At 45.0% G+C, this 24,897-nt stretch overlaps 3 long non-coding RNA genes across 5 annotated transcripts in view; 2 read left to right on the forward strand and 1 right to left on the reverse strand.

The window, feature by feature from the left end:
- Positions 1-24,897, forward strand: part of LOC129634555 (uncharacterized) — a 48,894-nt gene that overhangs the window by 10,445 nt on the left and 13,552 nt on the right. The gene's annotated exons all lie outside the window — the stretch shown is intronic.
- Positions 19-6,754, forward strand: LOC129634554 (uncharacterized). The gene is made up of 3 exons (XR_008705743.1): positions 19-1,622; positions 4,899-4,966; positions 6,618-6,754. It is a non-coding gene; the product is annotated as an uncharacterized LOC129634554 (long non-coding RNA).
- Positions 6,735-8,401, reverse strand: LOC129634551 (uncharacterized). 3 transcript variants are annotated; one of them, XR_008705740.1, is made up of 2 exons: positions 7,486-8,401; positions 6,735-7,008 (listed from the first exon to the last, which is right to left on the reverse strand). It is a non-coding gene; the product is annotated as an uncharacterized LOC129634551 (long non-coding RNA). The 3 variants fall into 3 exon arrangements; XR_008705738.1 differs by having other exon boundaries at positions 6,735-7,012; XR_008705739.1 differs by having other exon boundaries at positions 7,110-8,401.

Consider the following 24,897-nt stretch of genomic DNA (forward strand, 5'->3'; position numbering starts at 1 on the left):
TTTTTTTAATCCCTCACTTTCCAGTCGCCACTTCCTAGTAATTTTTGATGAACCTTTCTTATTTTTCAGAACGCAGAGCTGTGACGTTGGAGTTCTAAGCAGATGTTCTGCGTGCGTTTAGACACGCAGGACGGTGTTTAGCCTGTAATTTGCAAGTTTGGATGTTAAAAAAGGGATATATTTGTGACATTATCTTCCCATAACCACAGGGAAAACTAATTAATTACTTGTAACCAAAAGCTGTGTCGTGTAGAGTTGTCATCCATGTTGAAGTTGCAGGGGAATAGGATTTGCTGTAAAGGGAATTGTGCCTTTGAGACAAAAATAGGTGCAGCTGCGTTTTGTGCCTTAATTTTTTTCACTGCGAGAATACTTACAAATGCCAAGAAACTGAAATTGGGAAACGCCCCATTTCAGATTAGATGATGCTTCTAATTTTTAAAATAGGCTTTTCGTGGAAAGTCTGTAACAATACTTAGTGGTTGCTGGGCTGGTTGGTGCAGGTGCCAGCGCTGGGTAGTGTGGCTACCCCCTTAGCTCTGCAGGGAAATGGTATTTTACAGACCAAAGAGCTCTGCAGGGTTTCTAATGGCTGAGAGCCTTCCCTAACCGCCCTACAGGAGTCCGGGGTAATCTCCTGTTATTTAAAATTTACTGAGGAGTAGAGAGGAGAGCAACAACAAAAAAAGAGAGAGTGAGAGAGAGACTTCAGATGTAAAGTCATCTGGATTTTCCGTCTCAGGTCCAATTCTAAAGTGGCTAAGAGGCTAAATTCATATACATTAGAATCTAACTCTAATGGTTAAAAATAAAAGTTTTGGAAGAAGACAAAGTGTTTAAATATGCACTAAATTTTAGTAAGCAGAGTTGGTAGATTTTGGTTGCTTACATTTAATAAAGATGATAAGACTGCATAGTTTGTAACATTTTCTAAGAATTACTGAGTTAGAATGCGGGAAGACGAGGTTTGGGAATTTGGTCATTGAGGTAGGGCTGCCAGATAAAATACAGGAGAACAGTCAGGTATAAATTTATGATAAACAATGAATACTTTTTAAAAAAAAGTACATTTGGAATACATTTACACTAAAATCTTGTTTGTTGTTTCTGGGAAGTTCCAATTTAATTGAGTAACTTGTATTATTATTAGTTGTTAAATCTAGCAATTGTGCTTTAAGGGCCTTAAAGAGGGCGCGTGTAATTAGATTTCTCCACCTGCATTACTCTAATGTCTCAAGGGGCCAGGCTGAGATGTGAATGTAACACAACAGCATACAAGTATATCACCCTGAATAAGTTGTAGATGGCCACCACATGCTGCCCTTCAAAATACCATGTGCATTTACTTGTTCATTCATCCAACTAACGGTGTTGATTGAGTACCTGCCTTGTGCCAGGCATAAATTCTGGGAAGAGTAAGATAAACAAGCTAAAAATCTGTCTTTGAAAAGTCCTATATTTTTGGCAGATGGACTAACATGTAAAATAACTGCAGTAAATACCAGGGATTACAAGTTTGATCAGAGACTCATGGGAACATTAAGTTTATCGCCTAAGACACAAGAAGAACAGGAAGGCTTCAAAGAGGAAGTGATTTAAATGAAGGCAACTAAACTGGAGAAGTAGGAAAGGACATTCGTTAAGGGAACTACATATGCAAAGGCAAGGAGTGTGAAGACATTGTCCATTAAAAAAAGAAAAACAAAATACCAACCAGACAGGATAAACTAACAACAACTTAAAAAATGAAAAGTTAGGTGTAGCAAGAGGTACAAGGATTTCCTGGTGTCTCAGTGCTAAAGAATCCACGCAGGAGATGCAGGTTGGATCCCTAGGTCAGGAAGATCCCCTGGAGGAGGAGATGGCAACCCACTCCAGTATTCTTGCCTGGGAAATCCCATGGACAGAGGCTCCTGGCTGGTTACAGTCCATGAGGTCCCCAAAGAGTTGAACACAGCTGAGCAAGTAAACAACAGAAGGAGCTAAAAGAGGGTTTGCTGGGAATGCCCAATAATAAAGGATGGGCCAGATTATACGCTAGACAGAGCTCAGATTCTCTTGTGGACAACCAGAATAGGATCGGGGATGTGGTGGGAGAGACTGTGATAGGAGACGTTTTTAATTCATTCTTTCTAAAAAAAACTGTGTGTGTGTGTATCATCTTGTGCTGTATTCTTAGAACATAGAAATGAATACAATATCAATTCTACTTTCTAGACAGATGCTCTGGGTTTTGAGGGAAACCAGTCATGTGGACAGTTACATTCAATACAATGGGATTTAAAGTTACATTCCAAACACAAGGCAACTCAGAAAGTAGGAAGGAGGCAGAAATTTCCTGGGAAGGGTGGGAGAGGGTCAGCCAAGTCTTCCCAAAATGAAGAGATGCTGGAGTTAGGGTATATATTTTTTTAATTTAAAGAAATTTAATACTTTATGCAAATAGTTAAGACATTTTCCCAAAAAGAGCAAAAAGTATACAGTGAAAAGGAAATCTTTCCTCATGTAGATCCTTGACTGATCATCAAGGGTCACCACCACCATCCCATTAATGTAAACATAATATAAATATATCACTCCTTCCTCTTCAGCCAAATGGGGGCATTTTCTACTAGGCTTTTTTAACTTGATTTTTTCATTTAACAATATGTTTTGGAAATCAGTACATATGGAACTGCTCATTTATTCTTAGTAGCCCTATTTCATTGTAGGGATAAATAAAAAATTTTATACTAGCGTTCCATTGGACATGTAAGATTTTACAGTCTTGCTATCTTTGTATATATTTCTTCTTTGTCCATGTGTGAGATTATCATAAGATACATTCCTAGAAGTAGAATTCCTGGATCTGTAAGTTGGTGCATTTAAATTCTGATAATTTTTGCAAAAATTTCCCTCCAAAGAAGTTATACCAATTTATACTTTCATCATCCGGATAGTAAGGTTTGAGTTTTGATGAATGAGGAGGTATTTACGAGGCAGATAAGAGAGCAAAGAGCATGTTTAAAAGGAAGATGGGACAAGGAATAGCCAGCAGCTCAGGGATCTAGGCTGAAGGGGTGGAGACCCAAGAGGAGGCAACTAACCAAAGAATGAGGGACCGAGCACAGGTAAAAAGCAGCTTAAGGAAGCAGAAGTGTTAACACCACCACCCATCCATTGAGAGATTATTTGTGCCAGGCAATATGCTAAGCAGGGCTTCCCAGATGGCACAATGGTAAAGAATCTACCTGCCAATGTAGGAGACACAAGAGATGCAGGTTGATCCCTGGATTGGGAAGATCCCCTGGAGTAGAAAATGGCAACTACTCCAGTATTCTTGCCTGAGGCTACAGTCCGTGGGCGTCTCAAAGAGTCAGACATGATTGAGTGACTGAATGCCTGCTAGTGTACACATACACACGATGTGCTAAGCATCACATACTGTCCACTATACCATCCTCACAACAAAGAGAGAGATATCCCCGATATCTGGGGGGAGATACTGAGGCCCAGAGATGTTGACCTGCCAGAGATCACAGAGTTAGTAAATGACGGATCTAGAAACAACTCTGATTTCCTCTGACTCTCAAGCCCCAGTTTCTAATTGCTGCTCCAAGGGACCTTGAAAGGATGAGAGGAGGGCATTAGGGGTATTTGTTATGGGGAAGAAGGGGCAACTAGTAAGACTAAAGCGTAGTGATGCTGAGACCTCCAGGGCCCTGATCCTGTTGGAACGTGCCCACAACTTGCCAACACAGCAGCCAAGACAGTCTAGGACAGGAGACAACCGAGATTCCCTCTTTGATTTCCGGTAGTGCTGAGTTAAGGGGTCAATTTGCAAGAACTTTTCTTCTCCTGCTGAGAATGGAATCTTGATGTTTTCAAAGGCTCTACAAATAAAAAATAATTTTTTTCTCCCCCAACTTCTTCATTTTTATCAGTAGATTTTTAAACTTCAGCTCTTAGGAGACAGGTTTCTAAGTGTTATAGCTTCCAAAAGCTGTTCAAAGTCAATGTCCCTTAAATTAAGAACTAAAATGAAACATACTCATCCATGTACTGACTTAGGTATTAGCTATGAAATCTAAATGATAAACAAATCTAGAGCTGTTTTGAGAGGATGACGGTGAATGAATCTTTGATAATATATAGATTGTAATCTAATGCACAATGCTGATGTAGCTATTAAATCTTTTCATGCTTACTGCTGTCTATCTGTACGGTTAGACTATTTAGTAACTGGCCTCAAATGCTATATTTCCAGAGACAAGCCTCAGCACTGCTGTATTGTCACTAAAAGCAAGTCTATTACAGAATAATAATGATTACTATATACAATAGCTCTTGAATCCCCAAGCCCTTTTGAATATTCTTAAATGATGTTCTCCATTTTAATGGAATGTATCTTATTCCAAGTATATTAATTAGAAGGACTTCATTTGAAGATGGCACAGTTGTGAAGAATCCAATGAGGAGACAGAAAAGATGCAGGTCTGGGTCTGGGAAAATCCCCTGGAGTAGAAAATGGCAACCCTCTCTAGTATTCTTGCCTGGGAGATCCCACAGACAGAGGAGCCTGGTGGGCTACAGTCTATGGGGTCGCACAGAGCTGGACACGACTGAGAGACTAACACATAGGATTGCTTTAAAAGTGTAGGTGGTAGAGACTTGTGCTTCCAGCGCAGGAGACCCAGGTTTGATCCCTGATCAGTGAACTAAGATCCCACATGCTGTGGCCAAAACAAAACAAAAAATTATAGGTGGTGATCAAAATTAACATTACCCCAGGAAAAGGGGGGGTCACATTTTTCTGAGGTGATTTTAAGATGTCCACGGAACGGCTGCTGATGTTGCTCCATCATTCATGTGTTGCCTTTTTCATCTTTACTTTTCTGTGTTTGCAAAATTATTTTCAGAGAGCAGAGAGAAGATTCTGGCAAACAGAGTTTCATTTTGGAGGAATGGGCTATGAAATGGTTCCCTGGTAAGGAGTCTCCAAGTACCATTACACTAACACAGAGCAGAAACAGAATTAATTGGTCAGCTTGAAGAGAGCTGTCTTTCCTGTCCTGTGGATAGTCTTAGTAGCATACTCACAATAAAACAATTGAAAATGGTAAATTAAATGATGACAGATGATTTAGAGACACTTACCCTACAAAAAAACAAAAAACAAAAAAACCCACCCCCAAAGTTCATTTATACTAGACAATTTTGGAGAACTACAGAGTTTTTTTAAAAATTTATTTTAACTGAAGGGTAATTGCTTTACAGTATTGTGTTGGTTTCTACCAAACATCAACATGAATCTCCAAAGGTCAACTTGAATGCTGACCCTCCCACCTCCCTCCCCATCCCACCCCTCTAGGTTCTTAAGTTTTCCTTCCCTGAGTCATACAGCAAATTCCCATTGGCTATCTAGTTTACATATGGCAGTGATGTTTTCATATTACTCTCTCCATATGTACCCCCCCTCCTTCCTCCCCACAAAGCTGTGTTCATAAGTCTGTTAGAGAACTAAAAGTTTTTATACTTGCTGCACATAGGAAAGAAAATGTCAACAACTAGTTTCTTTTGTACCATATCTATACACAGGAAAAAAAAAAAAACTTGTTAAAAAGAGGTTTCTGTATTGTTAATATTTGACAGTGAAAGGGTTCCTTTTAAATATTTAACTTAAGGTTAAATATCCATCTCTGACAGTTATTAGACACAGCTTCATATCAAGAGTAATATACAAAGCACAGCAATGTAACTCAAGTATACTTCTTTAAAAACTTGGAAAAATATACTAAGAATATATGATTTATAATTTAAAAAATTTAGAAAAGTGTGGGTAAACAAAGCTGATGCAGTCATTTGAAGGGTCCAAATGAAACACCATGGACTCAACAATCTGGTGAGTCAAATATATATCAATCCACATTACAAAGCTCAGATTCATTGTGAGCTGTATTCTACAGAAATACAGGAAGAGCTTTTTGTACAAAAGTACTCATGCCAGAGTTTTTTATAAGAGCAAAAAACAACAAATTTGGTGTTCAGTAGTAAGAGAAAGGCTGGTGGTTAATTGTGGTATATTGAACTGATAGTATATCATGCAGGCTCTAAAAATCACAAAGATTCTTACTTGACCTTAGAAAACATACATTACAAGTGGCTAATGGCAACCCACTCCAGTATTTTTGCCTGGAGAATCCCAGGGACAGAGGAGCCTGGAGGGCTGCAGTCCACAGGGTCGAAAAGAGTCCAACACGACTGAGTGATAAAATGCAAAACATCAGTTACAAACTAGGTTTAGTGCTCTATTAGGACAACTAGAGACAAGCTGTTTAATAGTGGTTCTTCCTTGATAATGGCATTCTGAGTGATTTGTTCTTTGTATTTGTCTGTATTATTTATATTGTGTCGAACATAATTTAAGTAATGTAAACTAAAAACGTATCTGAAAAAGTCAAGTGAAGAAGGTACCAAGTTGTACAAATATAATCCCCCCAAACAAACTTCCTTCTGTGTCTACAAGTTGTCTCTGAATTGCTAGGCTACAAGTTCTTTTAATTCCCTTAAAAAAAAAAAATCAAATGTGCTATCATGAAATATTAAAAAATTTTAAATATATTTTCTCCTTTGAACAGGAAGGCAGTGCTAGTGAAATTCTGGAGGCAAACAACTGAAGGCTCGAGGATGCTAATTCTTGTGCTCCTGAGTAACAGGGGGATTTGCAGAAAGTTGCCCAAGTTTTTATCTGTAAGTACAAAAGGAGACAGAGAAGAAGGTAATCACTGCAAAACGTTAGGACACAATGAGGCTGCCTCCTTTAGTAGAACAAAGGAAGGATTTGCTCTGAAGGATTTGCATTCTTTTCCCAGGCTTAGGGAAGGGTCGGTTCTAACCCCTCCAGGTAAAAAGATCCTTTAAAAACTTCTTCCAGCCCGCTTTCTGCCAAGTGATGGGCAAGTCCGTAGTGACACCTCTGAAGGCGCGCTTACAAAACAGGAGTGGGTGAAGGGAGATTCTCTCAAATCTCTGGCTTAAAAAAAAAAAAAAAAAAACGCATTTAAGCCTTAAAATACACTAAGCTGTTTTTTTTTTCCCCTTCCCCTTTTCCCGGCCCGACCCCATTATACCGTTTCTAGTCTATCACGTAACAGCAACGCAGTTTTGATCACAGCCCAAGTTTTTCAATCCCCACCAGACTGAGGACTGTTAAGGGCGTCTTCATAGAGAAATTAGTGTCCTGCTTTGTCAGTGTAGCAGGGCCCTTTTTACATTCAGAAAATTTTCTTTAAACTCCCAAACCTTTGGGAAGCGAGTTCCATTATTTTAAAACAAGTTTAGTCGCTTCCTTTCAGACTTGTCGACAGTCTCATAAATTAGCGAGAAGAATCTGAATCTTAACTCTCAAAAACGAGGAATATATTTCAAAAACAAGGACTAACGTCTCTCCTTTCTTCTAAATATACCACCGCAAGCCGAATGGCTGTGTTAACTATTTTTACCCACACTTGGTCTGCTGCGTCAAACTCAAGTAAAACGAAACTGGATGAAGAAAGCAAACGGAGCCCGACGGTTGGCCAAGCAAAGGTAGAAAGACTCCGTATTCCAGTTCTAGATCCTTGGACAGCTAAGGGGAAACTGCGGGCCTTTATGGAAAGGCCACCAACTCTCGTTGATTTTGCTTTATTTCCTTCACCTTGTAATCTGCAACAATCCACACTTATATTTTTTTTTTCTGAAAACACGTACAAGGTGGCAGATATAAAGTAACAGAACTTCGGACCCTGCCAGACGCTGGCGATACCACAGCAGCTCCTGTGTACAAGTCAAACTCCCACCACGATTGGACAGGATTGGGAATCTACTTAAAAGTCCAGATTATCCAGGGTTTTTTTTTTGCCTCCATCAGAAAGGAAGCCGTGCTAAGTCTCTGAACAAAGGCAGGAAACGGTAACCAAAAATGGTAGCAAAAAGAATGCGCTTTGATTCAACTAGGACTCCCTGGCTCGATGTGCCGCACTTAATCAAAGGACGAAAATGCCCGGAGAAAGGCGTTTCTGCCGTCCTTGTTGGCAGGGAGCGACAAACGCGGGGACAAATGGAAACAGGCCGCAAATGAGAAGCTGGCCGGCGGGTTCGTGAGAACGCGCGGCGGTGACTCTGGTCAAGCTGACGCAGGGTGTGCGCTGGGCCCACGCCCCTGTCTACGTCTGGTCGGGCAACCTCAGACGCTCGAATAAAGGGATCTCGCACCACTTCGCCCACCCCACCCAGCGAACGCCGCCCTTTGCGGGACCCATGGCCTCAGGGGCTCCCAGCGGACCCCGCCCCCTGCCGCCGCCATCTTGTTGTTTGCCTCCCTCCGGCCGGCCACGTGGCACTTTCTCCCAGCGGAAGCCGAGGCACCGCCCCAACTTCCGGCCAGACCGGTTCCAGCCGGCCGCGGCCCGCAGACGCGCGGCTGCCCCCTGGCGGCCGGCCGCGCGCCGCCCCGCCCCGCCCCGCCCCGCCCCGCCCCGCCCGGCCCTCGCCATTCCCTTCCTGGCCCGCCGCACGTATGTGCGCCGCCGCGCGTCCCGGGGGCGGGGCTCCCGATGCACCCGGCACGGGGCGGGCCCGTCTCCCAGGGCTTCCGCTTGGGTCCCGGGCGTCTTTACACGAAGTTTAAACTGTAAGCTCGTGCGGCCGCAGCTACGAGGTTTTGGCACGCGGTGTCTTGTGTTTCAGGACTTTGAAACGGGAACCTCGAACCTCGCTTTTCCGAAGCGGCTTCTGCCCTCCGCCGGCGCAACTGAGTCCGAGCGGGGTCCGCCCTGAGCGCGTGCACCGCCCCGCGGGTTCCCGGACGCGGGATGGGGAGCCAAGTGCGGGCTGGGGCGCCCCGATTCTGGTGCTCCCGGCTGTCTCCACTTTCCCCTCGGCCCCAGGTTGCTTTCACGTTTCGGTTCTTGAGCGTTTGCCTTGACAAAGGCTCCTGCATCTGCTGTGTCTTAACCTGCTCAGCAGCCTTTGAGATGAGAGTTGTTGTATTTTTTAAAAAAATAGAGAATTGAAGCCCAGGGAGAGTAATTTGGTCCAGAGGCAGAGCCTGCGTTGCAATTTGGGCCGTCTTAGATCCCACTAAGCCTTTAGATGGTCAGATGGCTCTGAACTGTAGTATGTACAGCAACTGTGGGCTTAGCTGGAAAGGCAGATGTCCAGGCGTTTACCAGACCTGCTGAATTGGAAACCCCGGAGGGGCTGGTGACGATCTTAATTAACAAGCACTTAGTGATTCTGAGGCACCCTAAAAATACCTTACCTCGTAGCCTTTTTAAGGGTAAGGAAAGAGAATCTGTTTTTTAGTGCGAACTCCGTGCCAGGCACTAGGGTTAGGCATTTTCCTAATTATGTGATGTATTCCTCCCCAACGCCGTTTTACAGGAAGCTGAACCAGCAAACTTCCCTTGTGTGTAAAATGTTAATATTTGTGCAAAATGGTATAAGCTTACATGTGCTACTGTATTTGCTTGTACTTTGTATGCATAAAATATCCCTAGGAGGAGATCAAGAAGTTGTTGATAGTGCCTTACCTCTAAGGAAAGGAAGCGGTTTGCCAGAAGGACTGAGTTGGGACGAGTTTTTTTTCTTCTTCTTCTGTAAGTCTTGGTAAATTTTGAATGTCTGCCACATTGCTTATGAAAAATTAATGAGTAGTTGGTGTAAGAAAAGAACTGGAAATTTTATTTGAGCCAACCTGAGGGTTACGACCTGGAAGACATTCAGAAAGCTGGGAGGACTGTTCCACCTGTTAGAGGTCAGAGCACAGTTATGTAAGTTTTTGAGGCAAAAGGGTAATTTGTCAAATGACGTGTTATTACTGACCGTTTGCAAACTCTAAATCTATGTGTACAAAGTGAGTCATGGGTCGTGGGTCAGTATGGCCCTTTACCAGATGAAGAAAGATGGTTATCTTATAGGGAATTATGACCTTTTATAAGATGAAGAAGGAATGTTATCTCCTAAGGATGTCTGGTTAATGCAAGTCATATACTGATACACTTCGATGGAGGAGGCCCAAGCGGGCAGAGGAAAAAAAAAACTTACATTTAAATTTTCTTGTCTTGCTTTAAGGTATGAATTTTATTTCATCAATATGAATCTGTATCTTATTCCAAATAAAATTAAATGGAAAATTGGTATTCAGAATAGTATTAGAATGGAAACCAGTATCTGCATTCAGATCTGACTGAATCCCAGTGATCTATTGACTACACCTGACGCACTTTTAAACATAAAATTCTGTATAAATTTGAGGTGGTGTTTTTAATAATGAAGTATTAGTTAGAAATTTACTTTCTGTTTTTAACCTTTGAAAAATGACTCTCTGTGACCCTGGTCCAAACGTGCATGACACATTGGTGGGTGAAATTGTTCTTATTTTGATTACGAGTAACAGCTGTACAATAACCGTAAAACGGACCATAAATGTAATACCTAGACTCCGAGGAATATTCATGTTATCATTAATTGACAATTGCCAAGAGATTGGATCTCTTTTAGTAGCAATGGCAAAGTGCTCTTATTCCCAAGACTAGTCACTGGGAAGAATTTTATCGGTATATTTTATATCTATTAGGTTCCACTTAAAATTAATTATGTATAAATAATGCTTTTTATTTTTTCATGAATCTGTATCTATATGAAGAACATCCTGGGTTTGGAAAGATTGATCATTTATTCTGCTAATGTTTTTTTAAAATTGGAGGATAATTGGTTTACAATGTTGTGTTTGTCTGTGCCATACAGCAACATGAATCAGCCATAATTATATGTATGGTCCCTCGCTCTTCAGCCTCCACCCACCCCCACCCGACCGCACCTGTCTAGGTTGTCACAGAGCATGGGGTTGAGCTCCCTGTGCTATGCAGCAACTTCCCACTAGCTATCTTTTTCACACAAGGGAGTGTATCGTTTTCAGTGCTGCTGTCTCAATTGATCCCACTCTCCCCGTCCCCCGCTGCATGCAAAGTCTGTCCTCTATGTCTGCGTTTCTACTTGGAAAAAAAGAGAGGTAGAAATACAGCTTGATGACAGTTCAGAGGAGGAAGATATTAGTGTTTGATCTGTGTCTCCGCGCGTGGTCAGTTGCGTACTACTTTTTGTGACTCCATGGACTGTAGCCCGCCAGGCTCCTCTGCCCATGGGATTCTCCAGGCAACAATACTGGAGTGGGTTGCTATTTCCTACTCCAGGGGATCTTCCTGACCCAGGGATGGAACCTGTGTCTCTTGCATCTCCTGCATTGGCAGGCAGATTCTTTACCACTGTGTCACCTGGAAAGCCAGGTGCCTAGAACTGTTCTGTGCCTAGAACTTTATTGTTGGAAGGGCTTGTAAAGATGTGTGAGTAGACACTTGCTCCTAGCAGTGGCATTTGGTCCCTGAAATTAGGAAATTGGCTCTTTGTAGTGATTCTCTAAGGGCTTCCCAGGTGGTGCTAGATCCTGCCTGACAATGCAGGAGACCTAAGAGACGCAGGTTCCATCCCTGGGTGGGGAAGAGCCCCTGGAGGAGGGCATGGGTGTGTGTGCAGTGATTCTCTAAAAGCTACATTGTCCAGCTCCTAGGCCTGCAACTTCTCTCCAAGAGGAGACTGCAGTTTCCAGTAAACCCACGGCTGGGAGCTGCAGTGACATGCTGGGATCGGCCGGTGGGGATGAAGGCGCACTTTCAGTGACATCATGATGGCAGCTTGAATTTGGTGACAATGCAATGATTTATTCCCGAGAAATAGGTGGACACTACAAATCCAAGGCTTTTGCTGGAGAACTGCTTATTAAACATGTATCAGCACACCACAGCCCGCCACCCCACTATCGCTGCTGGGAGAAGCCCAGACGGGGTACCTAGCCCCGCTCAGGTTGCCCAGGGTTACAGTGTGCCTGGACTCAGCAGTCCCTTAGTGGTCTTGGGGCCAGTGTTTCCAACAGCTGTAGTCTCTTAAACCAAACTAGAAACAAAGGGTGGATCACAAGTTTTTCTGGGTCAGTCCAGTATTGCCGAAGTTATTTCCTGGGACGAAGGAGAAACTGAGCAGTCTGGGCAGCTGACTGACCCTCCTGAAGAAGCTTGCATCCTTAACAAAACGGAACTTGCACGGTTAAAAGGGTGGGGGGTGGGGGGAGGTGGCGGGGCATAGTCTTCCTAATGGGAGTGTCTGTGTTTCTGGAGTTGAGTACTCCAAAAACTGTGTTTAGACCTTTTTGGAAGTGGAGTATTATAGGTAGGAGGGTCTCTGCCTGGAGGGCTATATCTAAAGTCAGGGAAGCAGGCGGATGGAAGAAGAGGGGATTTTCTACAATAGAGGAAGGCATTTGTTCATTCATTCATTCAACAAACCAATATTAAGTGCCCATCTAAGTGGTTTTCACATCTACGTTAGAATACATGGGATTCTAAACTTAAAAATTTGCTTCAGTCTATATTGATGGTGTTTGGTTGTGTGCGAGGCTGAATGACGGGTCCCCTCAAAAGACATCCCGATCCTTGGAATCTGTGACTGTTACTTCGTCTTGTTTAAAACAATAAAAGGCTTTGCAGATGTGATTAAGTTACGGATCCTGAGATGAGGGGGGAGATTTAGTCTTCCCCAGAAGCAGAGAGAAAAAGAGTGGGACAGATTTTCCTTTTTTTTTTTAAATTATTTTAATTGGAGGATAGTTACTTTACAATATTGTGTTGATTTCTTCCATACCTCAGAAAGTTCCTATGTCCCCTCCCTCCGGAACCTTCCTCCCAGCCCATCCCACCCCTCTAGGCTGTCACGGAGCACAGGATTTGAGCCCATTCCCACTGGCTATCTTTTACATACAGTAATATGTATATTTCAATACGGGTCTCTCAGTTTATCCCACCCTCTTCCCCCACTGTGTTCACAAGTCTGTTCTTTATGTCTGCGTCAGATTTTCCTTTTGAGTCTTCAGAAAGAGCCCGGCTCTGCCAACACTTGAATTTTGGAGTTCTAACCTCTGGAACTGTGAGAGAACAAATTTCTGTTGTTTTTAAGCCCGCCAGTTTGTGGTAAATTGTCACCACAGCCGTAGGAAACTAATACAGAGTAGAAGACTGGTTTTGAAGTAGCACTTGACATACGATTTAGCAAAGATCCATGCTAGAGATAAGGGTCGCTACGGATAAACATCACAGAAATTCATCCCTTGACTGTCCCTGCTGCGTACAAATCAGGACCCCTTCTACAGTAGGTCTGGGTCTTAGGAAGCTGTATTTTGAAACAAAAAGGAAATAAACCTTCCTATTATTTCTTGCACATTTGCATGTCCTTCCATCGTTATTACAGACATTAGAGATACAAAGACGGAGAAGGCGATGGTACCCCACTCCAGTACTCTTGCCTGGAAAATCCCATGGACAGAGAAGCCTGGTAGGCTGCAGTCCATGGCGTCGCTAAGAGTTGGATACGACTGAGCGACTTCACTTTCATTTTTCACTTTCAGGCATTGGAGAAGGAAATGGCAACCCACTCCGGTGTTCTTGCCTGGAGAATCCCAGGGACGGGGGAGCCTGGTGGGCTTCCGTCTATGGGGTCACACAGAATTGGACACAACTGAAGTGACTTAGCAGCAGCAGAGATACAAAGAAGATGAATAGCTACATCGCCTGTCCTCAGGGAGCCTACAGTCTATCAAGGGAAAGATGCAGGAATAGGATCATTTCAGTACAGTCTCTTAAGTGTCAGTTCAGTTCAGCTCAGTTCAGTTGCTCAGTTGTGTCGCTCTTGGCGACCCCATGAATCGCAGCACGCCAGGCTTCCCTGTCCATCACCAACACCCAGAGTTCACTCAGACGTCCATCGAGTCAGTGATGCCATCCAGCCATCTCATCCTCTGTCGTCCCCTTCTCCTCCTGCCCCCAATCCCTCCCAGCATCAGAGTCTTTTCCAATGAGTCAACTCTTCGCATGAGGTGGCCAAAGTACTGGAGTTTCAGCTTTAGCATCATTCCTTCCAAAGAAATCCCAGGGCTGATCTCCTTCAGAATGGACTGGTTGGATCTCCTTGCAGTCCAAGGGACTCAAGCGTCTTCTCCAACACCACAGTTCAAAAGCATCAATTCTTCGGCGCTCAGCCTTCTTCACAGTCCAACTCTCACATCCATACATGACCACTGGAAAAACCATAGCCTTGACTAGACGGACCTTTGTTGGCAAAATAATGTCTATGCTTTTCAATATGCTATCTTAAGAAACCTATATACAGGTCAGGAAGCAACAGTTAGAACTGGACATGGAACAACAGACTGGTTCCAAATAGGAAAAGGAGTATGTCAAGGCTGTATATTGTCACTCTGCTTATTTCTCTTACACACAGAGTACATCATGAGAAATGCTGGGCTGGAAGAAGCACAAGCTGGAATCAAGATTGCCAGGAGAAATATCAATAACCTCAGATATGCAGATGATACCACCCTTATGGCAGAAAGTGAAGAGGAACTAAAATGCCTCTTGATGAAAGTGAAAGTGGAGAGTGAAAAAGTTGGCTTAAAGCTCAACATTCAGAAAACGAAGATCATGGCATCCGGTCCCATCACTTCATGGGAAATAGATGGGGAAAGAGTGGAAACAGTGTCAGACTTTATTTTTTGGGGCTCCAAAATCACTGCTGATGGTGACTGCAGCCATGAAATTAAAAGACGCTTACTCCTTGGAAGGAAAGTTATGACCAACCTAGATAGCATATTGAAAAGCAGAAACATTCTTAAGTGTCAAGTAATAATATTTGTCGAGCCGTTTCTTGGTGCTAAGTGCCCTCTCTTTATGCCATCTCTCCTAATCCTCCAGCTCTAGGAGGACGGTATTAATATCCCCTTAGAAAAGGGAGCCTTAGAAGGTGAAGCAGCTTGTTTAATTGCACCCAGCTGGTGAGTGGAAAAGCAGGATTGCCAGGGCAACACTGGGAGGGGTATTCCAGGTGTGAGCTACTGCATGGTCAAGGGCAAAAACATGACCATGGAGTCCAGCTGGGAACTGCCAGTAGGTTAATGTGGCTGGAACGTGGAGCGATGGAAGAGGGGTGAAACAGATGAGGTAGGAAAGACAAGTGGGAGCCTGCACCTTCAAACTAGGGTGGGCTACTTCTCAGCAGAGATGCCAGGCACGCCCTCCCCACCCCGTGTAGCCCGGAGGAAGAAACCCTGGAACCTTAAGAGCTTGGCCAGAGCAGTGTGGGATGAATGTACACTTGCAGGAGACCTCTGTCTTCCTCCATTTATCCCCCTCCCAACTCCTCCAGCATTCTTGTGGCTTTGGGTAGGTATGTCTGCAGAAAGGGAAGTCCTTTCAGCTGTCTTGTCCTTAAATCCAAGAATTGTGCAGAACTTTCAACTAGTCATCAGCAATTTTCAGATGTTTCGAAATGAAAAAAAAAAAAAGAACAAACCAGCAAAGTCCGTCTTATGGAAAATCTGAAAAGAAAATTGCACTGTTAGGCAACCTTTGTCCCCTAGGGCGGAAGAGCAAGTGGGAATATAAATGGGAAGGGACTAAGATTCCACTAAACAAAGCACAGAACTGTGTGCTGGTACTTTGCATATCCTTTACTCCACAAGGCAACTCTGTTTTAATGTTTATTTATTTAATTACTTTTGCCGCACCGCAGGGCGTGTGGGATCTTAGGTCCCTGACCAGGGATGGAACCCAGGCCCCTTGCATTGGGAACATGGAGTTCCTCTTTTTATGTTTCGATTCTCTTGACATCTTCCCTATTTCTGTTCCAGTCTCTGTTAGATTCCTAATGCCTCCCTCAGCATATCCATCTTTCCGTGCTCAGTTGCTGGATTTCTGTGCCCAGTGGCCTCATCCGGGTGGCCTTCTTTTCCTGTCTTCAGGCTTTGGTGGTCTGGTCTCATCCCAGCCCAACCGACTTACTTGTTTCTGTCTTTGAACTCTAGACTCACAGTGTCCTTTGCCTTCTAGAATTTCTGCTTGGATTTCTCAAAACCCTCTCAAAGTCAGCATGTCTAAAAGTGAACTCAGAACTGTCTCTGCTACTCAGCTACCATTTGAGACCCCTTCTCCCTTCGTTTTCCCTTCCACCTGCTGGCCTGTCTGAAGCAGACACTGGGTGGGCATCTCTGGCACCCTCTTTTCCTGCACGAACCCTAGCCTTTGAGTTCTGGTCCTTTTCCTACCTCTGAATCCTTTCCTTTCATCTCCATGTCCCTACCCTGATCCAAGACAAATCTTTCTTCCCTGGATTCCAGTGGTAGTTCTCAAACTGCTCTGCAGGTGTCCATTTGGCTCCCTCTTTGGCTGAATCCCCAGGGGAGGCCCAGTTCATTTGTGAAAATGCAAATCTGATGTGTGTGTGCTCAGTCACTCAGTCATGTCCAGCTCTTTGCGACCCCATGGACTGTAACCTGCCAGGCTCCTCTGTCCATGGGATTTTCTTGCCAAGAATACTGGAGTGGGTTGCCATTTCCTTCTCCAGGAGATCTTCCCGACCCAGGGATTGAACCTGGGTCTCCTGCATTTCAGGCAGATTCTTCACCTGCTGAGTCACCTTGTCAAGTACAGATCCAACGTGGTCACCCAGCTCTGTCCTCTCCTGGGCTTTAAAACCATCAGTGGGTTCCTGCTGGTCTTTGCATCTAGACCCGCATCCCCCCAAAGAACAAGGCCCTGCACGGCCTGCCTCCCACTGGTCCCTCCGGGATGGGCAGCTCCCATCCTGCCGCCCTGCTCTTTGGGCTCCAGCCAAGTGGCCTAACAGCCGTCCTGCTCATTAGGAGTCGTTGACAGGCCCATCCCTCTGCCTGAGCACTGCCTTCCCACCCCTCACCTACCAACTGCTGTTCTTCCTGGGATCTCGACTCCTCCGTCTTTTCCTCATCCCTTTCTTAGGGACGCTTTCCCCACTCCAGGCTGGTTCTTCCCCAGGCGCTCTCACAGCACTGACTGTGTGTAAGTGATAGGTACGCTATTTTATTTTGATGTGATGCTCTGCCTGTATCCTCACTTAAGACCATCAGGTCCATAGACAGGGTTGATATCTTCCTTCATCGATCCCTGTATCCTACCTGTGGTGCCAGGCACAGAGCAGGCGCTGAATACACACTTGTCGAAAGAATGAATGAGTCAGCACCAGCGACGGAAGTAGAGCTGGGTTCTGAGGACCAGCGTTAATAACCAATTACTCAGCGCCGTTGTCGCCATCTAGTGGTGACTGATGTTACTATGCCGTCGGGCCCGTTCTCTGTCTTGACGGCCCTTGACAGTGCTCCCGAAGGGAATCAAAGCATGAATAATGGATCCTAGTTGAGAATTTGCCTTGTTTCCTGTATCGTAGTAGGCACTCAGGACACTGCCTGCCTGATTCCTCAGCAGAGGGCGTGTAAGCGGCCTTCCCAAGGTCTCAGGCTAAGAAGGAGACCTGGAATTCAACACCAGGGTGGAGAGGCTGCGTTTTTCCGCTGTGCCCACTGCTGTGTTTCTGTTATTTATTACATGGAACCTACGCATAAGAAAACTGCAATCGTTGTCGTGGTTGCAGAGGGACTGAACAAAACTCCCTTAAATGGCAGAAAATATATTTTGTAGCCAGAGAGGCTTCTAGGGGGCTCCCGTGGTTCAATAACACGTCTGAATTCACAGACAAACGCTGTGAATAACTGGTTATGCTGCAGCCAGCGAGGGCTCTCATTTTAAAGCCCCAGAACAACTTGATATACAGTATTTCTGGATGGTTCACAGGTCTTTCTTGACAACGCTTTCCTAGGCTTTTTGACTTTGTGGCCTGGGCAACTGTGGCCTTCAAGTCTCTACAAAGTTTCAGGTCTTTTAGGAGTTAAGTTTTTTTTTTTTTTAACATCTTCATAAACTGCCTTTGAGATCTGTGGTAAACAGATCTACCTCCAATGTTTTTTGAAACAAGATAGAACATACGTAAAGTGTATAAAACAGTAGTTCTTTGCTTTATGTTCTTGAAAGTTTATGCAAGTAAATTTGGAGGAGTGGGTAAATTTGATAACATTTTCTATCTATTGAGTAAATTGTGCACTTACTGAGGAGCCAAAGGAGTTAGTAAAGGAGCCAAAGAAAGTGAAAGTTGCTCAGTTGTGTCTGACTCTTTGCGACCCCATGGACCATAGTGTCCCTGGAATTCTCCAGGCCAGAATACTGGAGTGAGTAGCGTTTCCCTTCTCTAAGGAATCTTCCCAACCCAGGGATCGAACCCAGGTCTCCCGCATTGCTGGTGGATTCTTTACCAGCTGAGCCACAAGGGAAGCCCAAAGGAGCCAAAGTCATAACTAAAAATGATCTCCTGTATAGCACAGGGAATTCTACTCAGTAGTCTGTAAAGGCCTCTGGGAAAAGAACTGAAAAAAGAGTGGATGGGGACTTTGCTGGTGGTTCAGTGGTTAAGACTTCCAGTGTAGCTGATGTGGGTTTGATCCCTGGTCTGGGAACTAAGATAGATCCCACACGCCACGCAGCACGGGAAACTGGGATACCCCCCATGTACTGATGGGCGTGGCCAAAAAATAAAGTGAAAAAGAATGGATATATGTGTAACTGATTCAGTTTGCTGCACACCTGAAACTAACACAACATTGTAAAGCAACTATACTCCAATATTAAAATTTAAGAAAGAAATGGGGAAAAAAAGGAGCCAGAGTGTTAACTTTAATCAGCAAGTTGGGTGGAGGAGTAAGAAACGTGCTGTTTAAAAGACACCCGTGGTGAATTACGTTATAGGGATAGGGTTTTAAGCTTGAGCTTGCATCAGCATCGCCTCGCTCGCTGGGGCCCCGGCCCTGATTTCTGATCCCCGTGGGCTTGAGAATTTGCATTTCTAACCAGCTCCCAGGGGATGCTGATGTGGCTATTCCAGGGACCGCACTGTGACAGCTAGAGCAGTGTGCTATCATCGGAGCAGTGGAGCAGTGTGTTATCCTTAGTGCAGTGTGTTATCGTTAGAGCAGTGTGTTATCGTTAGAGCAGAGTGTTATCGTTAGAGCAGTGTGTTATCGTTAGAGCAGAGTGTTATCGTTAGAGCAGTGTGTTATCGTTAGAGCAGAGTGTTATCGTTAGAGCAGTGTGTTATTGTTAGAGCAGTGTGTTATCGTTAGAGCAGTGTGCTATCATCGGAGCAGAGTGTTATCGTTAGAGCAGTGTGTTATCGTTGTTTAGTTGTTCAGTCGTGTCCGACTCTTTGTGACCCCATGGACTATAACCCATCAGGCTCCTCTGTCCATGGGATTCTCCAGGCAAGAACACCGGAGCGGGTTGCCATTTCCTTCTCCAGGGGATCTTCCCCACCCACAGATTGAACCCAATGTCTCCTGCGTTGGCAGACAGATTCTTTACTGCTGTGCCACCAGGGAAGCCCACTGGAGTGGTGACTTATACCCTAATTTACTGCTGTTTCCTGTGTTCTGTCTTTGGACAGGTCAGGATTCCCCAAGCTTCATTGCTCCTCTACCCCCTTTAGAGGGAAGCAGGACAGAGGGATTCCTTTCCAGCTTCAGTCTCCATGGCTCTGACCTGGCAGCGGTCAGTGGCCCTGGGCTGGCTCCCCTGATGCTCTGGAGGCTTCACTGATAACCTCTGCTGTGGCCAGTTGAGGATCTCTCACCGGTGGCCTCGGGAGGTCCTCTGGTCCAATGGTGTTGGCTCACGTGGAGGTTCTGGGAATGTCTGTGCCTGCCTGCTGTTGATGTGTGCATTTAAGACCTTTGGTGGAGGTTGTCATCATTTCTTTCCTTTTTTAAAGAGTTGAACATTTAATTAATTAACTAACTAATTTTTGGCTGCACAGGGTCTTCATTGCGACTCGAGGGTCTAGTTGGTCTGAGGCTTGTGGGATCTTAGTTCCCCTACAGGGGATCAAAGCCAAGTCCCCCTGAAGGCAGATTCTCAACCACTGGACTACCAGGAAAGTCCTTTGTCACCATTTCTCCCCAAGGTTTTGCGCCCATCTCCTCTGGGTCTGGCCTCCTGCCTGGCTCCCTCAAGTCCAGTCTCTACACAGAAGCCAGAGCCCTCATAATACACGGGTTAGGTTGATAATCTGCATAAACCTTTCAGAGTATTTACTTATTCTTACAGAATAAAGCCTCCTCTTTGCAGCATGGTGCCTGACGTCTTTATGTCTGGCTTGTCTCTCCATTCTCTTCACTAGTGCAGGTTTTTGATTTCTGGCATCCTGAACTTTCTGCCTGGAATGTCCTCATGTCAGATCTTTGCCTGTTGAATTCCTTTTTGTCTCTTTTAGTCCAAGGATAGTTCTTACATAACTGTGCGTGATTCTGGCACACAGAGGTTTATGGAAAGATTGGACAAATGCGTGGATGAATAAATAAGAACACAGAAAATGGACTTTTAAAAATTATGGTAAAATATAAAATTTACCCTCTGAACTATTTTTTAGCGTATGTTAGGTTAAGTACATTCAGATAGTAAAGAATCCACCTGCAATGCAGGAGACCTGGGTCTGGAAGATCCCCTGGAGAAGGAAATGGCAACCCGCTCCAGTATTCTTGCCTGGAGAATCCCATGGACAGAGGAGCCTGGCGGGCTACAGTCCATGGGGTTGCAAAGAGTGACTAAGAACACACAATATTATACTGTATGTATATACCTTATCTTGTTTATCTTTTCATACAGAGAATGGATTTTCTAAAAAATATATTAATGATATTTATTTCTTTGAGTGTACTGGGTTTTAGTTGCAGCATTTGGGATCTAGTTCCCTGACCAGGGATTGAACTCAGGCCCCCTGCGTGGGGAGCTTGGTGGTCTTAGCCAATGGACCACCAGGGAAGTCCCCAGAGAATGGACTTTTGTACAAGGATTTAATTTGCAGCATTGTTTGCAATAGCAAAAGGTTGGAAGCCATCTAACTGTCCATGTGTAGGGAATCAGTGATTTAAAATAACTGTACAGTGGAATACGTGTGGCCGTGATAAAGAATGGGCCTCTCCGTCCGTCCTGACAGGGCACAGCCACCACGATAGACTATGAAGGTCATGAACGCTGTGCAGACCGCTCTACTTTTGGTATATGACCCTGACAGAACAGAAGCAGGGCAGGCGCACAGACACGTGCCTTCCACGGTTGCCAAGGCCGCCTCTGGGGGGCGGGACTCGACGATGTCCTTTTCTCTAGGCGCTGTTTTGTATCATTTGCATTTTGTACCAGGTGTTATGTGTTATTAAATAAGAGCGTTGAAAAGAAAGCAAATAATTTTGTCCGGAGGTAGAGGTGCTTAGTTCCCTGTAGATCTCACACGATGAAGGGGGCTTTATGCTGACAAAAAATTACTAAGTCCATAAGAAAGTCCCAAATTAAGTTAAACTTGGTTAGTCAATTCTCTTGATTCTCAGCAAAGAGGAACCATGGATCTAATTCTTTGACCACCTCAGGAACTTGATCGTAACTGAATCTTAGCAATGGTATAGCGATCAGATCTATGTGATTGACCTGAAAAAGTTCCATCCAGGTGAATTTAAGGACAAAGCTTCAGCTTTCAACCCTGTGTGTCTCAGTAGCTGTTCTTTCTTTCATTTCTAAAAAGACTTTATTTTTTTATTTATTTATGGCTGTGCCAGGTCTTCGTTGCTGTGTGAGATGTTCTCTAGTTGTGGTGTGCGGGTTTCTCATTGTGGTGGCTTCTCTTGTTGCGGAGCCCAGGCCGTGGTGCACACAGGCTCAGTGGTTGTGGTGGACCGGCCTAGTTGCTCCGAGGCTTGTGGGGTCTTCCTGGATTAGGGATCAGACCCGTGTCTCCTGCACTGGCAGGCAGACTCTTTAACCATGGAGCCACCAGGGAAGCCCCCCTCAGTAGCTGTTTAATGCAGGTTTCTGAGCGACTGCTCCTTTAAAGCCATGTGAAGCAGCAAGGAGACCTGCTTTGAGATGAATTTGATAATCTGGGGCCAAAGGGGCCATGGTCTCCGAATGGGGGTAAAGGATAGGCCTGCCTGCAGGATGAATGTTTGTTCATGACTTACGTGCCTGTTTGCATTAATCACCATCACCTGTATCACTGTCTCATCAATGCCTGGACAAGGCAGGCCCATCTGCCAGTCTTTCCTCTGACTTAGGTTTGATTCCTGGCCGGGGAACTAGGATCCCACGTGCTGCGTGGCGCAGCTAAAAACAAGCAGATGAAAAACACCAGAGACTTCCTCTCTCCTTCTTCTTTCTGTTGCAGGAAGGGGGACTGCTTCCAGGGCCCGAGAGTGGGCTCTTGTCTAACACTCGGAAATGAATTGTCTGAGGAGACACCCTTGCTGACAAAGCAAGAAACTTTATTGGGAAAGGGTACCCAGGGGGCAAGCAGAAGGGTGAGGGAACCCATGAGGACTGCTCTGCCACGCGGCTCACAGTGGCTTGGATTTTATGGTGGTGGGATTCATTTCCGGGTTGTCTCTGGCCCATCATTCTAACTCCTGGTCCTTCCTGGTGGTACATGCATTGAGAAGGATGGATTCCAATGAGAAGGATTCCGGGAGGCTGGTACGGCATAGGGACTGGTGTCTCCTGTCTCCTTCTGACCTTTCCTGAATTCTTCCCATTGGTGGTGGCTTGTTAGTTTCATGTTCATTACCAGCACCTCCTGGTAAAACAACTCATGCAGATGGTAACAGTGGTGCCAGGGTGGGCAGTTTCAGCCAGTGGTTTCCCCCAACACTTCCTTTAACTGTATTTCAATGACAGGCTGTAAAAATGGATTCACTTCTAAGGGAGTACATAGCATAGGAACTGAATGATACAGGAAGAGATAGTGATGTGTTTGAATGTCAGTGATGTGGACAAAGAATGGCCGCCTGTCATATTAGTAAACAGAGGAAGTTGTTGCCATCAAACCATCAGCCACTGCAGCTGCCTCGATGGTGTACCCTGAGGGGATTCAGGATGGAGAAAAACAGAATACAGCCCTAGATAGCTAAGGTGTGTATCAAAGGAATAATTTCACTAAGCCCAAACTCTTGCATCTTCCCATACATAAAGTGCTAAATTCATTAACTTGAGATTTTTCTTTAATTAGCAGTAATCTTTGATGTTTGACTACCTGAGTGTTTTTGTTTGCTCATTAGCAACATTTTTTAGTTTATTTTTGGCTGGGCCGGGTCTGCATTGCTGTGAAGGCTTTCTCTATTTGCGGTGCGCGGGGGCTACTTGGCAGTTGCAGTGCACGGGCCTCTCACTGCGGTGGCTTCTCTTGCAGAGCACATGCTCTAGGGCGTGTGGGCTCAGTAGTTGTGGCACGTGGGCTTAGTTGCTCCGAGGCATGTGGGGTCTTTACAGATCAGGCATCGAACTCGTGTGTCTTACATTGGCAGGTGGATTCTTTACCACTGAGAAGGCAAACCCCGTTTGTTTGTTCGTTTATTTTGCAAAAGCTCCTATATATTCTGCTGCTGCTGCTAAGTCGCTTCAGTCATGTCCGACTCTGTGCGACCCCATAGACGGCAGCCCGTGAGGCTCCCCTGTCCCTGGGATTCTCCAGGCAAGAACCCTGGAGTGGGTTGCCATTTCCTTCTCCAATGCATGAAAGTGAAAAGTGCAAGTGAAGTCGCTCAGTCGTGTCAGACTCTTAGCGACCCCATGGACTGCAGCCCACCAGGCTCCTCCATCCATGGGATTTCCCAGGTAAGAGTACTGGAGTGGGGTGCCATTGCCTTCTCCACCTATATATTCTAGCTCCTCCCTTACCTCTTTAGAATAGTCCCTCAGATGATGTATGCATCCCAGAATTAAGTCCCCACTAAGTCCACCAAATAAAGTATAGTTCTCAACTTTTAGATTGTGCAGTTGTTTTCAGTCGACAATGAGTATAATGTATCCACTCAAATCAGGGGGTTACAGGTCTGTATGGGGTTAAGAGTCACTGGGAGCTTGTCAGAGACACTTGGGATCTTTGGCAATCAGGACCAAGCCACTTCCTACTGATATTTAGCCTATAGATGCAGAAGCACCTGTTCTGTCCACTAAGACACATGAACTTTGTGAAACTCGGTTTCACGTTTCAAACACACAAAAAATTGTCATCCCCAGCCCCTGAGTGAGGTACTTAAAGTGGAAGGAGCTCTGAGATGTGGTGATGACCCTGGGCCCATCACTTTCCAGGAGAGACACTCTGCACAGCAGAGACTTGAGCAAGTTCCTGCACAGCAGGAACTTGAGATTTTTTTCCAGTGTAAAGTGGAGCTGATTATATAGGGCTATGGATTGAGCAACGCTTCCCAGGTGGCTCAGTGGTAAAGAATCTGCCTGCCAATGCAAGAGACGTGGGGTTCTATCCCCAGATCAGGAAGATCCCCTGGAGGAAGAAATGGCAATCCATGCTGGTATTCTTGCCTGGGAAATCCCATGGACAGAGGAGGCTGGTGGGCTACAGTCCATGGGGTCACAAAGAGTTGAACATGACTGAGCGACTGAGCACGCATGCAGGGGTTTAACAAAGTTCTGTTGAAACCAAGAGCCTGCTGGGTCTGCTCCTATGACTTGTGGTGGATGGGGAGGAAAGGAGGGAAGAGAAAGGACTGCCCTTCTTGGATCGGAACGTGGTGGGTCTCTGGCCATCCCTGGGCTTGATGGCTGCTGTGCAAGTGGCTCCCCGTCTCTGAACTGTGCTAATCAAACAATTCAAAAGGTTTGCCCGCCTTGATGGAAGGATATGTAAATCTGACTCAATTCACAGCGTCTCTTAACAGTTCGATTGAAACTGCATCTCATTTAAGCTCATTCATAACTGTCATTGATGGAAATAGCAGCAAATGTGGAGGAGCCCACCACAAGGCCTGATAATTACCTCCCAATGAAAACCCAACTGTAGGAACATCACCATTGCCATGACAACCACAAGGGAAGCCTGGTTGCCCACGGTTACCTATGTTACCAGATGTCAGTGGTG

The sequence above is a fragment of the Bubalus kerabau genome, chromosome 19 (genome assembly GCF_029407905.1).
Source record: "Bubalus kerabau isolate K-KA32 ecotype Philippines breed swamp buffalo chromosome 19, PCC_UOA_SB_1v2, whole genome shotgun sequence".
Taxonomy (NCBI): Eukaryota; Metazoa; Chordata; class Mammalia; order Artiodactyla; family Bovidae; genus Bubalus; species Bubalus kerabau.